The sequence below is a fragment of the Mastigoproctus giganteus genome, chromosome 11 (assembly GCF_048544385.1).
Source record: "Mastigoproctus giganteus isolate SK-2022 chromosome 11, ASM4854438v1, whole genome shotgun sequence".
NCBI classification, from domain to species: domain Eukaryota; kingdom Metazoa; phylum Arthropoda; class Arachnida; order Uropygi; family Thelyphonidae; genus Mastigoproctus; species Mastigoproctus giganteus.
The window spans coordinates 12,681,165-12,695,931 of NC_143585.1; the positions used below are offsets into that span (position 1 = coordinate 12,681,165).

Below are 14,767 nucleotides of genomic sequence, written 5' to 3' on the forward strand. Positions count from 1 at the left end.
CAATACCTCAAATTCATCAAATTTATTTACTAAACTCCTAGCACTGGTGTAGTGCAAGTTCTTTTTCTGCACCTGTTCTTTTTCTTAGCTGCCCTAACACAACCCATGTGTTTTCTTGTACCCCTATGATTCCCAGCAGTCTCTGAAATATCCTGCATCTTATTTTCCAGGCTGCGGCTCATTCCAATAGAAGCAGTGCAAGAATCACTTTTGCCTCTGCCAGTGGCTACTGTTAATCTATTAGTCCTTGTATCCTCCCAATCTAGGAGTTTTCCGACCCACCTAACACTGCCTCGATAGCATCAGCAAACATTCTTGCACCCTTTCTATTTAAGTGTATCCCATCTCTGTAGAAGCAGTCTCTCCTGTTAACAAGCACAGACGAGGCTGAAAAAAATTCTACCCCTTGAGCCTTGCAAAATCTTTCCAGGGCCGAATTGATCGACAGGGCTCTCATCATATACTCCCTCCTATCGTGTCTGGGCAGAATTGCAGACACTTTCAAATCAACCGTAATTCACTCCTTTTTTTCAACAGTGACCTGTACTTGTTAAGTAATTCTGCCGGTCTCCTACTCTTAATATCATTAGTGCCAACATGTACAACTATATCACCTTTTGTGCCCTTAAAAGATGATATCCGCTGTACAACGTCATCAACCTTTGCCCCTGGCAGACATACCCTGTTCCTGTTCCACCTATCCTTTTTACAAAGCATGTTTCCCATTTCCCTGACAATAGAGTCACCAACAAATACTAGTTCCTTTGGGACCAGGGCATTCTGCCTTGGGGGCTGTCGCTGTGTTGCGTGATAACCAAGTGCAAGCTCTGGCATTGGTGTGGGCATCTGAGAGCTTGATGGGCCCCCTCACATTTAATCCTTCGAGGGCATCCACCCTGTCCTTCAAGCTCTCATATAGGTCCATAACAACGCTGAGTTGTTGCCTGATTTCCTTTTTGGCCTTAACCTCACTTTATAAACATTTAATTCTAAATTTGCTAATGTCTTAATCCTTGTTTTATCATTATCAGGAACAGAGATTCTTTATGTAAATTTTTTTTTTATGTATATCATGATTTTGTTCATTCCTTTACGCTTTTAAATATTAACATTAGCATTAGTAGAGGCATTTGATGCAAGAAAGCAAGCTTATGAAGCATCAGCCAAAAAAAAAAATAAAATAAAATAAAATAAATAAATAAATAAATAAAAAAATAAAATAAAATAACCACGTCCATTTCACCCCTCTGTTCATTCGAAATACCTGTCCAGCTGAGCCTTAAACCTATTTAGGCTATCAACTTCCATGACAAGGGATGGAAGTCTGTTCCACCAACCAACCATCCGCTGGCTAAATGCAAATTTCCGCACGTCTATCCTACATCTGTCTTTCCTCAATTTGAATTTATGCCCTCTCAGGTGATTATTCTGAGCAAGAGGGACAATCCCATCAGCATTGAGCATGCTCAAACCATTCAAGGCTTTATACACCTCTATCAGATCACCTCGCTGGTGCCTAGTCTCCAGACACTGTAATTTGCAAAACTTAAGTCTTTCTTCGTAAGAGCACCCCTTTGTTCCATTCACTACTCTTGTTGCCCTTCTCTGTATTCATTCCAGCAGCTCTACATCCTTCTTGAAATGAGGCCTCCAGGCCTGTATACAGTACTCTAGGTGTGGCCTGACCATTGCCTTATACAAGGGAATAATCACCTCCTTATCCCTGCTAGAAAAATTCCTATATATCATTGACAATACACCATGAGCTACTCTTGCAATGGGTTGAATCACATTTGGCGACTTGATGTCAGCAGTTTAACTGTTGATGACCTTGCTCAGGTTGCTGAAAAACCGAATAAATATTTTGCATCTACATTAACAAGAGGAATTAGCATTAGCATTAGTACAGGCATATGATGCAAAAAAGCAAGCATATGCAGCATCAGCCAAAAAAAAAAACGCTCCCATTATCTATTCTACATCTGTCTTTCCTCAATTTGAATTTATGACATCTCAAGTGATTATTCTGAGCAAGAGGAAGAATCCAATCAGCAATGAGCATGCTCAAAATCATTCAAGGCTTTATACACCTCAATCAGATCACCTCTTAGGTTTGAAGTCTCCAGACACTGTAATTTGCAACACTTAAGCCTTTCTTCATAAGAGCAACCCTTTGTTCCATTCACTAATCTTGTTGCCCTTCTCAGTACTCGTTTCAACAGTTCTACATTCTTTTAAAATGAGGCCTCCACACCTGTATACAGTACTCAAGATGTGGCCTGACCATTGCCTTATAGAAGGGGATAATCACCTCCTTATCCCTGCTAGAAAAATTCCTGTATATCATTGAAAAGACACCATGAGCTACTCTTGCAGACTGTGTGCAATGTTCAAAAAACTTCATATCCACCTGCACAATTACCCCAGGTCCTTTTCATTCTCAACCAGTCAGTTTAGTACAACAAAGTTGATACGTTACTCTGGTGTTACTGCTTCCCATATGTAGTACTTTACATTGGTCAATGGCGCATTATCGCCATAGCTGCCAATGCGCCATTAAAAACCAAACCAAACCAAACATTGGTCAATGTTAAACTTCATTTGCCACCTCTTAGACCATCTGCTCAACTTTTCTAATTACTGTTGTAGCAGCAGCATACTGTCATTAGTGTCCTTAACAACCCTACAAACCTTCATATCGTCTGCAAACTTGGACATTAAGCTTGATATACCATCATTAATATCATTTATATTGAAAAAAAAGTTAAAAGTTAGGGTTGAATGTGAAAGTGTCTGCAATTCTGCCAAGACACGATAGGAGGGAGTATATGATGAGAGCCTTGTCAATCAAATTGGCCTTGGAGAGATTGTGCAAGGCTCAAAGGGTAAAATTTCTTTCAGCCTGGTCTGTGCTTGTTGACAGGAGAAACTGCTTCTACAGGGATGGGATAAATTAAATAGAAAGGGTGCAAGAATATTTGCTGATGCTGTCGAGGCAGTGTTAGTTGGGGCGGAAAACCACTAGTGTGGGGGGATTACACACACTGAAAGGTTAACAGTGCCGCAGGCAGAGGCAAAAGTGATTCTTGCACTGCTCCTATTATAATGGGCAGCAGACTGGAAAGGAGGTAATGGAGATTTCCAGGACTGCTGGGAGTCATAGTGGAACAGGTAAATACGTGGGCTGTGTTAGGGTGGCTAGGATGTATACTTGCATGAACACCAATGCTAGGATTGTTTGTTTGTTTGTTTGTTTTAGAGTTTTATGGCGCATTAGCATCTAAGGCTATAATGTGCCAAGTCAAACCAATGCTAGGAGTATAGTTAATAAATTTGATGAGCTTGAAGTGCTAGTCAAGATATCAAAGGTAGATATTGTTGGGATATCAGAGATGTGTTGTCACACAGATATAGGCAATGCAGAGTTGGAATTTGGGGAGTACAATATGTATAGAACGGATAGACAGAATAGGAAGGGTTATGCTGTTAACTAAATCTAAGGAAGTGCATCCAACTGATGGTGGACAATACAGTGCTGAGTCTGGGGTGAAATAAGCACTGGGAAAGGAAAAATGAGAGTAGGTGTGTGTTACAGGCCTAATGAATCTGATGAGTATAATGAGCAATTGTGCATAGAAATAGTGCGCTGGTAATTCAGAATGTCTTATAATGGGAGATTTTAGCTTTACAGATATTGACCGGAACTTGTGTTTGACCACTCGCACACTAGCAAGACTTTTGTGGATTTATTGGATGACTGTTTTCTACAGCAACATGTTCGAGAGGCAACCAGAGGGAGTAATACTCTTGATCTGATTATCAGTAGTGATTTTTCATGCATTAGCATTAGCAAGGGCACATGATGCAAGAAAGCAAGCTTATATAGCATCAGCCAAAAAAAAAAAAAAAAAACCCTTATTTCACCATCCCACTGCTCCAAATGTTTTTGTCAAGTTCTGCCTTGAATCTATTTAAGCTATCAACTTCTACAACGACAGATGGAAGTTTGTTCCAGCAATCAACCACCAGCTGGCTAAAGGCAAACTTCCACACATCTATCCTACAACTGTCTTTCCTAAATTTGAATTTATACCTTCTCAGGTGATTATTCCCAGCAAGAGGAAGAATCCCATCAGCATTGGGCATGCTCAAACCATTCAAGGCTTTATACACCTCCATCAGATCACCTGGCAAGTGCCTAGTCTCCAGACACTGTAATTTGCAAAACTTAAGCCTTTCTTCATAACAGCAACCCTTTGTTCCATTCACTAATCTTGCTGCCCTTCTCTGTACTCATTCCAGCAGCTCTACATCCTCCTTCAAATGAGGCCTCCAGACCAATATACAGTACTCAAGGTGTGGCCTGACCATTGCCTTATAATAGGGGATAATCACCTCCTTATCCCCTGGTAGAAAAATTCCTGTATATCATTGACAAGACACCATGAGCTACTCTTGCAGACCATCTGCACTGCTCAGAAAACTTCATATCTACCTGCACAATTACCCACGGGTCCTTTTCATTCTCTACCACTCAGTGTGGTACCACAGAGTTGATACGTTACTCTGGGATTACTGCTTCTCACATGTAGTACTTCATTTGTTAAACATTTGTCAATGTTAAACTTCATTTGCCACCTCTCAGCCCATCTGCTCAACTTTTCTAGATCCTGTTGCAGCAGTGTACTGTCATTAGTGTCATTAACAAACCTGCCAACATTTGTATCATCTGCAAACCTGGACATCAAGTCTGATATACCATCATCAATATCATTTATAAATACAGAAAACAACAATGGACCCAACACTGAATCTTGAGGAACTCCACTAATAACATTAGTCCACGAAGAGCACTGTCCATTGATAACCACTCTGTCTTCTCCAACTCACCATCCCTTTATCCATAGCAGCAATTTGCCTCCAATGCCACACTGCTCCAATTTGTGCAACAGTCTTCCATGTACAACAGTATCAAAGGCCTTTCTAAGATCCAAATATATGATATCAAAATTATTCTTTGCATTCAGTTCCTTTGTGACTACATCATAGTATCCAATGAAATTGGTCAAACAAGTCTTCCCATTAACAAACCCATGCTCTGTCTGAACTATAACTGAAGTCTTGTCTAGATAATCCTGCAGTGCTTCTTTAACCAGTGCCTCCAATAATTTTCTGGGAACAGAAGTTAAACTAACAGGTCTGTAATTACTTGTGTCACTCTTTGTTCCTCCTTTGTTAATTGGGGTCACATTTGCACATCTGCAGTCAATGGATACCTCCCATGAGTCCAAGGAAGCTCTCATAATTATGACTAAGGGTTTGCTTACTTCCTCTGTCCCCTTCTTTAATATAACTGGATAGAGACAATCCACTCCAGGTGCCTTTCTTATGCTTAACTTCAACAATTTTTCCTCCACTTTGCTCTCAGTTATTACAAAATCATCCTGCTCACTGCCAGTTTAATTCACCTCTGGCATTCCCCTCCCTGAATAACTCATTTGTGAATGTAGATTCAAAATACTCATTTAGTTTGTTAGCTGCCTCAACAGTTGAACCATCAATATCAAGTGGACCAATCTGATTCATCCCCTTCCTTCTAGTGTTTACATAATTAAAGATCTCTTTGCTGTTTTTCTTTGCATCCTCTGCCAAAGATTTCTCATAATCTGCCTTTGCCTGCCTAACCTCCTTTGTCACTTGGTTACAGACCAGCTTATATCTATCATAGGCTTCCATGTCACCTGTGAATTTATATTTATCCCATGCATTTTTTTTTCTGTGTCACATGGCTCATTAGTTCATCTGACATCCATTTAGGCCTAAACCTTGAACAATATTTCTTAGTTGGTATGAAAAGCCTAGTAGCTTCCAAGATTAATTCTTTGAATGCTACCCATTTTGAATTTGCTGTTGGTAACATCATCAGTTGGTCCCACCGTATAGAATTTAAATACTGTCTGAGACAGTATTTAAATCTATTTTAATTTATAAAAACAAAAATCCTTCCCTTTACCCCTGATGGTAGTTCTCTTTGAGTAAATCCCATTTGAGCACACTGGGTGGCAGTGAACCACTGTTTGATCACTGCCACCCAGTGGTTCCTTTAAATGCAAATTTTTAATGCGTGATTAACTACTGATAATCAGATCATCAAGAGTATTACTCCCTCTAGTTGCCTCCCGAACACGCTGCTGTAGAAAACAATCATCCATGTAGAAAACAATCAATCATCTACTGATATGGATAAAGTGATGGTTGAGAAGGAGACGATAGAGAGTGGTTATCAATGGGCAGTGCTCCTCAATGTCTAATATTATTAGTGCAGTCTTCCAGGCCCATTGTTGTTTTCAGTAATTATTAATGATAATGACAAAAGTATTTCAAGCTTAATGTCTAAGTTTTCAAATGATACAAAAATTGATGGGGTGGTTATTGACAGTAATCAAGGTAAGCTGCTACAATAAGCTTTAGAAAAATTAGCCGATGGGCTGAGAAATGGCAATAGAAGTTTAATATTGACAAATGAAAGGTACTGCATTTGGGTTGCAGTACTCCCAAAATCAACATACCAACAAATGGGTTTTACTATACCAAGGGCAGTTGGAAATGAAAAAGACTTATGAGTACTTGCTCAGTTATGAAGTTCTCTGTGCAGTGCAGACAAGCTGCCAGGAGAGCTCATGGGGATTTTCAATGATACACAGGACTATGCTAGGAGGATGGTAAGGAAGTGATTGTTTCTTTGAAGAAGGCCATGGTTAGGCTGAATCTCCAGTACAGGTCTAGAAGCATAGTTTTAGGAAAGATATAGATCTGCTGTAATGGATGCAGAGAAATGCATCGAGATTGGTGAAGAAACAAAAGGGTACACTTACCAATAAAGGCTTCAGTTCTGCAAATTAGTAGTAGTAGTACTGGCATGTGATGCAAGAAAGCAAATGTATGAGCTTATGCAGCATCAGCCAAAAAAAAAAATCACACCATTCCCTCCAAATGCCTGTCCAGTTCCTCCTTAAATTTATTCAAGCTATCAACTTCCACAACGACAGATGGAAGTTTGTTCCAGCAATTAACCACCCGCTGGCTAAAGGCAAATTTCCGCACATCTATTCTACATCTGTCTTTTCTTAATTTGAATTTATGCCCCCTTAGGTTCATAATCTGAACAAGTGGAAGGATCCCATCAGAATTCAGCGTGCTCAATCCATTCAAGGCCTTATATACCTCAGTCAGATCACCGCGCAGGTGCCTAGTCTCCAGCCACTGCAATTTGCAGAACTTAAGCCTCTCTTGGTAAGAGGATCCCTTCATTCCCCTCACCAATCTTGTTGCCCTTCCTTCTCTGTACACGCTCAAGTAAATCTACATCCTTCCTAAAATGAGGTCTCCAGACCTGTACGCAGTACTCAAGGCGTAGCCTGACCATTGCCTTATACAGAGAGATAATCACCTCCTTTTCCCTGCTAGCAAAATTCCTATATATCATTGACAAAACCCCATGACCTGCCCTGGCAGCCTGTCTGCATTGCTCAGAGAACTTCATATCTGACTGCACAATTACTCCCAGGTCTTTTTCATTTTCTGCCACCTTAAGTGTAGTACCACACAGTTGGTATGTTTCTCTGGGGTTATTTCTACCCATATGCAGTACTTTGCATTTGTCAAGGTTAAACTTCAGTTGTCACTTCTTAGCCCATCTGCCCAAATTATCTAGATTCTCTTGCAGTAGCACACTGCCATTACTGTCAATAACAACCCTGCCAACCTTTGTATCATCTGCAAACTTCGACATTAAGCCTGATATACCTTCATCAATATCATTGATAAATATACAAAACAGTGGACCTAACATCGAACCCTGTGGGACTCCACTAATAACATTAGTCCAAGAAGAGCAGCACCCATTGATTACCACTCTCTGTCCTCTCCCACTTAACCATCCTTTTATCCATTGTAGCAACTTACCCTTAATACCATTTTGCTCCAATTTGTACAATAGTCTTCCATGCACAACAGTGTCAAAAGCTTTCCTGAAATCCAAATATATGATATCAAAATTGTTTTTTGCATCCAGTTCCTTTGTAACCACATCATAATATCCTATCAAATTTGTCAGACAAGACTTTCCCTTAACAAACCCATGCTGTGTCTGAATTATTGCTGCAGTCTTTTCTAGATGATCCTGCAATGCATCTTTAACCAGCGACTCCATTATTTTAACCAGAACAGAAGTTAAACTGTTACTGGTCTGTAATTACTCGTGTCACCCTTCGACCCCCCTTTGTGAATTGGGGATACATTTGCACATCTCCAGTCCGTGGGAACATCCCCTGAGTCCAAGGATGCTCTCATAATTATGGCTAAGGGTTTGCTTAGTTGCCTTGCCGCCTCCTTTAATATAACTGGATAGATGCCATCCACCCCAGGTGCTTTTCTTACGTTTAACTTCAACAATTTCTCTTCCACTTTGCTCTCAGTTATTACAAGATCATTAAGCACCCTGCTACAATTTGATAACCTTCTGCCATTTTCAAACCTTAATAATTCCTCACGTGTGAATGTAGATGCAAAATACTCATTCAGTTTGTTTGCTATCTGAGCAGGATCATGAACAGTCGAACCATCAATGTCAAGTGGACCAATCAGATTCATCCCCTTCCTTTTAGAGTTTATATAAGTAAAGAAATCCTTTGTGTTTTTCTTAGCATCTTTTGCCAAGGATTTCTCGTAATCTGCCTTCGCCTGCCGAACCTCCTTTGTGACCTGATTACAGATTAACTTATATCTGCCATAGGCTTCTGAGTCGCTTGATAATTTATATGCATCCCATGCATTTTTCTTCTCTGTTACGAGTCTCATTAGTTCATTTGACAACCATTTAGGCCTAAACCTTGAACAATATTTCTTAATAGGTATGAAACTTTTGGTAGCTTCCACGATTAATTCCTTGAATGCTTCCCACTTAGAATTTACTGTTGGTAACATCGTCAGTTGATCCCACCGTGCAGAATTTAAAAACTGTCGGAGTCCACTGTACTCGCCTTTACGGAAGCAAAAACCCTTTCCTTTACCCCTGATGGTAATTAAATCTTTAAGTAAATCCCACGTCAGTACACTGTGATCACTGCCACATAGTGGTTCTTTTATCTGCAAATTCCTAATACATGAATGATCACTGCTGATAACCAGATCAAGAGTATTACTTTCTCTGGTTGCCTCTCGAACATGCTGCTGCAGAAAACAATCATCCAATAAATCCACAAAAGTCTGACTAGTGTGTGAGTGACCAACCCACAAGTTCCAGTCAATATCTGGGAAGTTAAAATCCCCCATTATAAGACATTCCGATTTACTAGCCCACTCTATTTCTCTGTACAATTGTCAGTGTCCTTGACAACCCTGCCAACCTTCGTATCGTCTGAAAACTTGGACATTAGCTTGATATACCATTATCAATATCATTTATAAATACAGAAAACAATAATGGACCCCAACACTGAACCCTGAGGAACTCCGCTAATAACATTAGTCCACGATGAGAAGTGTCCATTGATTACCACTCTCTGTCTTCTCCCCCTCAACCACCCCTTTATCCATAGCAACAATTTGCCTCCAATGCCACACTGCTCCAATTTGTGCAGCAGTCTTCCATGTGCAACAGTATCAAAAGCCTTTCTAAGATCCATGTATATAATATCAAAGTTATACCCTGCATCCAGTTCTTTTGTGACTGCATCATAGTATCCAATCAAATTGGTCAGGCAAGACTTCCCCTTAACAAAAAAATGCTGTGTCCGAGCTATAACTGAAGTCTTGTCTAGATGATCCTGCAGTGCTTCTTTAACCAGTGCCTCCATTAATTTTCCTGGAACAGAAGTTAAACTCATAGGTCTATAATTACTTGTGTCAGCCTTTGATCCTCCTTTGTGAATTGGAGTCACATTTGCACATCTCCAGTCTGTGGGTACCTCCCCTGAGTCCAAGGAAGCTCTCATAATTATGGCTAAGGGTTTGCTTACTTCCTTTGCTGCCTCCTTTAATATAACTGGATAGATCCCATCCACCCCATCCATTTCTTGTGTTTATCTTCAACAATTTCTCCTCCACTTTACTCTCAGTTATTACAAGATTCTCTAGCTTACTGCTAGAGTTGAATACACGTCTGGCATTCCCCTTGCTGAATACCTCCTCATGTGTGAATGTCGATGCAAAATATTCATTTAGTTTGTTAGCTACCTGAGCAGGATCATCAACAGTTGACCCATCAATATCAAGTGGACCAATCTGATTCATCCCCTTCCTTCTAGAGTTTACATAAGTAAAGAGCTCTTTGTTGTTCTTCTTTGCATCCCTTGCCAAAGATTTCTCGTAATCTGCCTTCGCCTGCCTAACCTCCTTGGTAACTTGGTTACAGATCAACTTGTATCTCTCATAGGCTTCTGTGTCACGTGTTAATTTGTATGTATCCCATGCATTTTTCTTCTCTGCCATATGTCTCATTAGTTCGTCTGACATCCATTTAGGCCTTAACCTTGAACTACATTTCTCAGTTGGTATGTAAAGCCTAGTAGCTTCCAAGATAAGTTCTTTGAATGCTTCCCATTTTGAATTTGCTGTTGGTAACATCATCAGTTGGTCCCACTGTATAGAATTTAAATAGTGTTTCAGTCCATCATAGTCGCCTTTACGAAAGCAATAACCCTTCCCTGATGGTAGTTACCTCTTTGAGTAAATCCCACTTCAGCACACTGTGATCACTGCCACCTAGTGGTTCATTTATCTGCAGATTCTTAATGCATGAAGAATCACTACTGATAATCAAATCAAGAGTATTACTCCCTCTAGTTGCCTCCCGAACATGCTGATTGGATGATAGGAAACAATCATCCAATAAATCCACAAAAGCCTCACTAGTGTGTGAGTGACCAGCCCCCAAATTCCAGTCAATATCTGGGAAATTAAAAATCCCCCATTATAAGTATCTCTGATTTACTGGCCCACTCTATTTCCCTGTACAGTTTCTTATCATAGTCATCAGAGTCATTAGGCTTATAGCTCACTCCTACTCTCAATTTTGATCTCCCAATGCTTATGTCACACCAAACTGACTCGACACTACACTGTCCAGCGATGTTGACTGGCTTCACTTCCTTGGATTTTATGTGTTTATTAACTAATAGCATAACCCCTCCTCCCTTCCTATCCTTTCTGTAGACGTTGTACTCCCCAAATTCCAGTTCTGCATTCCTTATATCTGTGTGACACCACGTCTCTGATATCCCAACAATATCTGCCTTTGATGTTTTGAGCAATACCTCAAATTCATCAAATTTATTTACTAAACTCCTAGCATTGGTGTATAAGCAAGTATACTGCCAGAGTAGGTCATGGGGTATTGTCAATGATATACAAGAATTTTGCAAGCAGGGATAAGGAGGTGATTATTCCCCTTGTATAAGGCAATGGTCAGGCCACACTTTGAGTACTGTGTACAGGTCTGCAAGCCACATTTTTGGAAGGATGTAAAGTTGGCAGAACAAGTACGGGGAAGGCCAACAAGACTGGTAAGGGGGGAAAAGGGGTGCTCGTACGAAGAAAGGCTTAAGGTCTGCAAACTGCAGCTTCTGGAGACTAGGCACCTGCAAGGCAACATGGTTGAGGTGTAAAAGACCTTGAATGGATTGATCAGGCTCAGTGCTGATGGGATTCTTCATCTTACTCAGATTATAAACCTGAGGGAACATAGATTCAAACTGAGGAAAGACAGTTGTAGAATAGATGTGCGGAAATTTGCCTTTAACCAGCGGGTAGTTGATTGCTGGAACAAACTTCCACATGTTGTTTTGTAAGTTGATAGTTTAAATAAATTCAAGACAGAACAAGACAAAAATTTGGAACAAATGGATCAGTGAAATGGGCAGGTTTTTTTTTGATTTTTTTTGGCTGATCTTGTATAAGTTTGCTTTCTTGTATCATATATCTATACTAATGCTAATTTCAGTAAGATGAATCTCCAGACTTCTATGCTATCCATGTCCCTGAATATTTTAATAAAGAATGTTCTGGATAGGGAACAATTCATTTATAAGCTTCAAGGGACTGGCTGCCTAGGAAACCAGAACTTGTAATAATGCTTTGGAAAGAATTATTAAAGAAGTTGCCAAACAACATTATGGGACCACAAATGGGTTGATAGATGCTGTGAAGAGTGCTTTTAGAAATGTGAATTTCATATTGCACAGCCTATCACACATAACAAGCTAATGTTATATATATGAATTAATATTTGTCCCAGTGTTAACACACATTTCATTTTTGTGGAGGGTGACAAGATATCTGGAGCACTGGAATTTCTGCCAATACACTAGCTGAAAACAATGTTTCATTCCAGAAACATTGTGGTGAAGTATGGTAGTTCTAGAGTTGGTAATTTATGTTTAATAATCTAATATGTAAGAATTTTAGAGCACTATTTGTCCTTTCATGTGTTTCTGCAGCAAGCAAAATTTTTAACTAGTTAGCAAAATTCATGGTGGTGTGTCAAATGATACACAGCTATGTAAGCCATCAAATAGCAGGTGGTCTCTAGTGACGATACTTGAACAAAACAGTTGCAAAGAAGTTGTCAAATAAGCTGCCAGTATATGAAGTTAGTATTATATTTTGTTGGATCTTCACAGTTAAAACCACTGCACCAGCTAAGCAGTTTAAATCCTACTGGTGTCATAAAAAACATGGGACAGTTCACAAATCTTTCTCTGAAGCCAAATAGCACTAGCTATTTTATTACTCTGAAGCTGAAATCTTAAATGTTTGTACACAGTTGTTTTTTTGTAACCGCAGTTTATATTGTTGCGTAAAGCCGACCCTGTGAGCACACTTCAAATGCAGAACTGCAACGATATGTGGTCGTGCTTTGGATGTCTGAATTCCAAACACAAATTTGGTATCCCCTTCCCCATTCTGATATTTTTCTTCTTGCTTTGTTTTCTTCTTGGAGGATCCCTTCTCCACATGTTGTTATTAGCGATATGGTGCAAGGAAGCCCGAGGCTCATGATGCACCAGCCGAAAAAAATTTCTGAATTATCCTGGAAAGAGAGAGAAGTAGAAGGGAATCACCAAGAAAGAGAAGAATAACGATATCCATCTCAGGTATCTGAAATGGTTACTTGACATATAGCCACGACACTAGAGGGAATGAATACTTTATTTTATCATGTGGATTTCTGAATTAATCAGTCACTCTCCATTCATCACATTTGTCCAAGGCCGGATTTACATATAAGCTAAACAAGCTGCAGCTCAGAGCATCACAAGGGACCTCACTCCAGCGTAAAAATCCTTTTATAATATTGCCACAGGTGAACTGTAAGAGAGAAGGGCCTCATACATGTTATATCTTAGGCCACAAGTTTAAATCTGGCCGTGCATTTACACTTTCCTTGAACCTTGATTTTAAATGAAATTCTTTAAATTTAAAATGTTCTTCGCACTGAGAAATTTCTCCTATTGCTTTGCAGATTTTTATGTTGCAATACCGATTAAACTTCTTTATCAATGTTAGTAATTTTCCACAATCAACTGATAAAAAATAGTTAATAAAAATAAATTAACTATTCGAATTTAATTTAAATAGCATATCACCAACAAACCCAATTTTTCCTCGCGAAACGAAAGGTTTAATAACAAAATGCCCCATACTTAAACATACAGAAAAACGGTGTCTGCCCCCTCTGCCTCTAAGATAATCATATAATGTATTCTTCTGGCCTCAGCAGTATCGACAATAACCGAAATTTATTTATCTGTTCGTAATTCATTTTATTCATCATTATACTTAAGGGTCGAAGCTCTTGCCTTAGTTACACACTAAATTCATGCATTTAAAAAAAATCTTTAGATTAAATTAGGGAATTTCTTTAGTGGATATCATTACAAAAGTCGCAAAACCGCTATTTCGTGGGCTTTCTAACTACCCTACCTTGCTTTAAGGTACGATGACGTAATATAATGCAATTTTGTGAGAGTAACGCAGTTGATTACTATAAACAATACATTCATATCACTATTTGAAACGAGGAACCTGGCCACAAAAAAAAAAAAAATCATTATACTTGGCAAAGTGAGCACAGGAACATAAATTTTCAGCATTAAGATCGACGTTTTAACGGAGATGACATCTTACCGAACATAAATAAAACTTTCTCGTAATTATTATTTATTATTACTAACTAAATGGTGCAAGTCAGCCTGAGGTTTATGCACAGAGAAATAGGAGGGAATCACCAAAAGAGAGCAGAATGATGATATCCAACTCAGGACCCAGGCTGTGCCAAGCCCATACTCACGAGATGTGAGCCCCTGCAAAGGCAGATTACGAGAAATATTTCGCAAAGGATGCAAAGAAAATAGTAAAGACTTCTTTACTTATGTAAACTCAAGAAAAGGGGGAGGAATCAGATTGGTCCACGATATCGATGGTTCGATTGTTGATGATTCTGCTAAGGTAGCTGAAAAACTGAATGAGTATTTGGCATCGACATTCACATATGTGGTGTTGTTCAAGGAGGAGAATGACAGAAGTTTATCAAACTCCGGCAGTACTAAATGATTTTGTAATAACCAAGAGCAAAGTAGAGGAGAAATTGCTGAAGTTAAACATAAGAAAAGCCCGTGCGGTGGGTGGGATCTATCCAGGTATATTACAGGAGGGAGAAAATCAAGTAATCAGTCATTTAACCATGATTATAAGGGCATTATGGAAC

The 14,767-nt window shown here is 39.4% G+C and overlaps 1 protein-coding gene across 1 annotated transcript in view; it reads right to left on the reverse strand.

Annotated features, from left to right (window-relative positions):
* The window catches only part of LOC150077722 (uncharacterized), a 50,054-nt gene extending 36,028 nt beyond the window's left edge, over nucleotides 1-14,026 (reverse strand). The window contains exon 1 of the mRNA XM_090385226.1: nucleotides 13,984-14,026. The gene's annotated coding sequence lies outside the window, so the exon portion shown is untranslated. The remainder of the gene's footprint in view (nucleotides 1-13,983) is intronic.
* Between the last annotated feature and the right edge of the window lie 741 nt (nucleotides 14,027-14,767).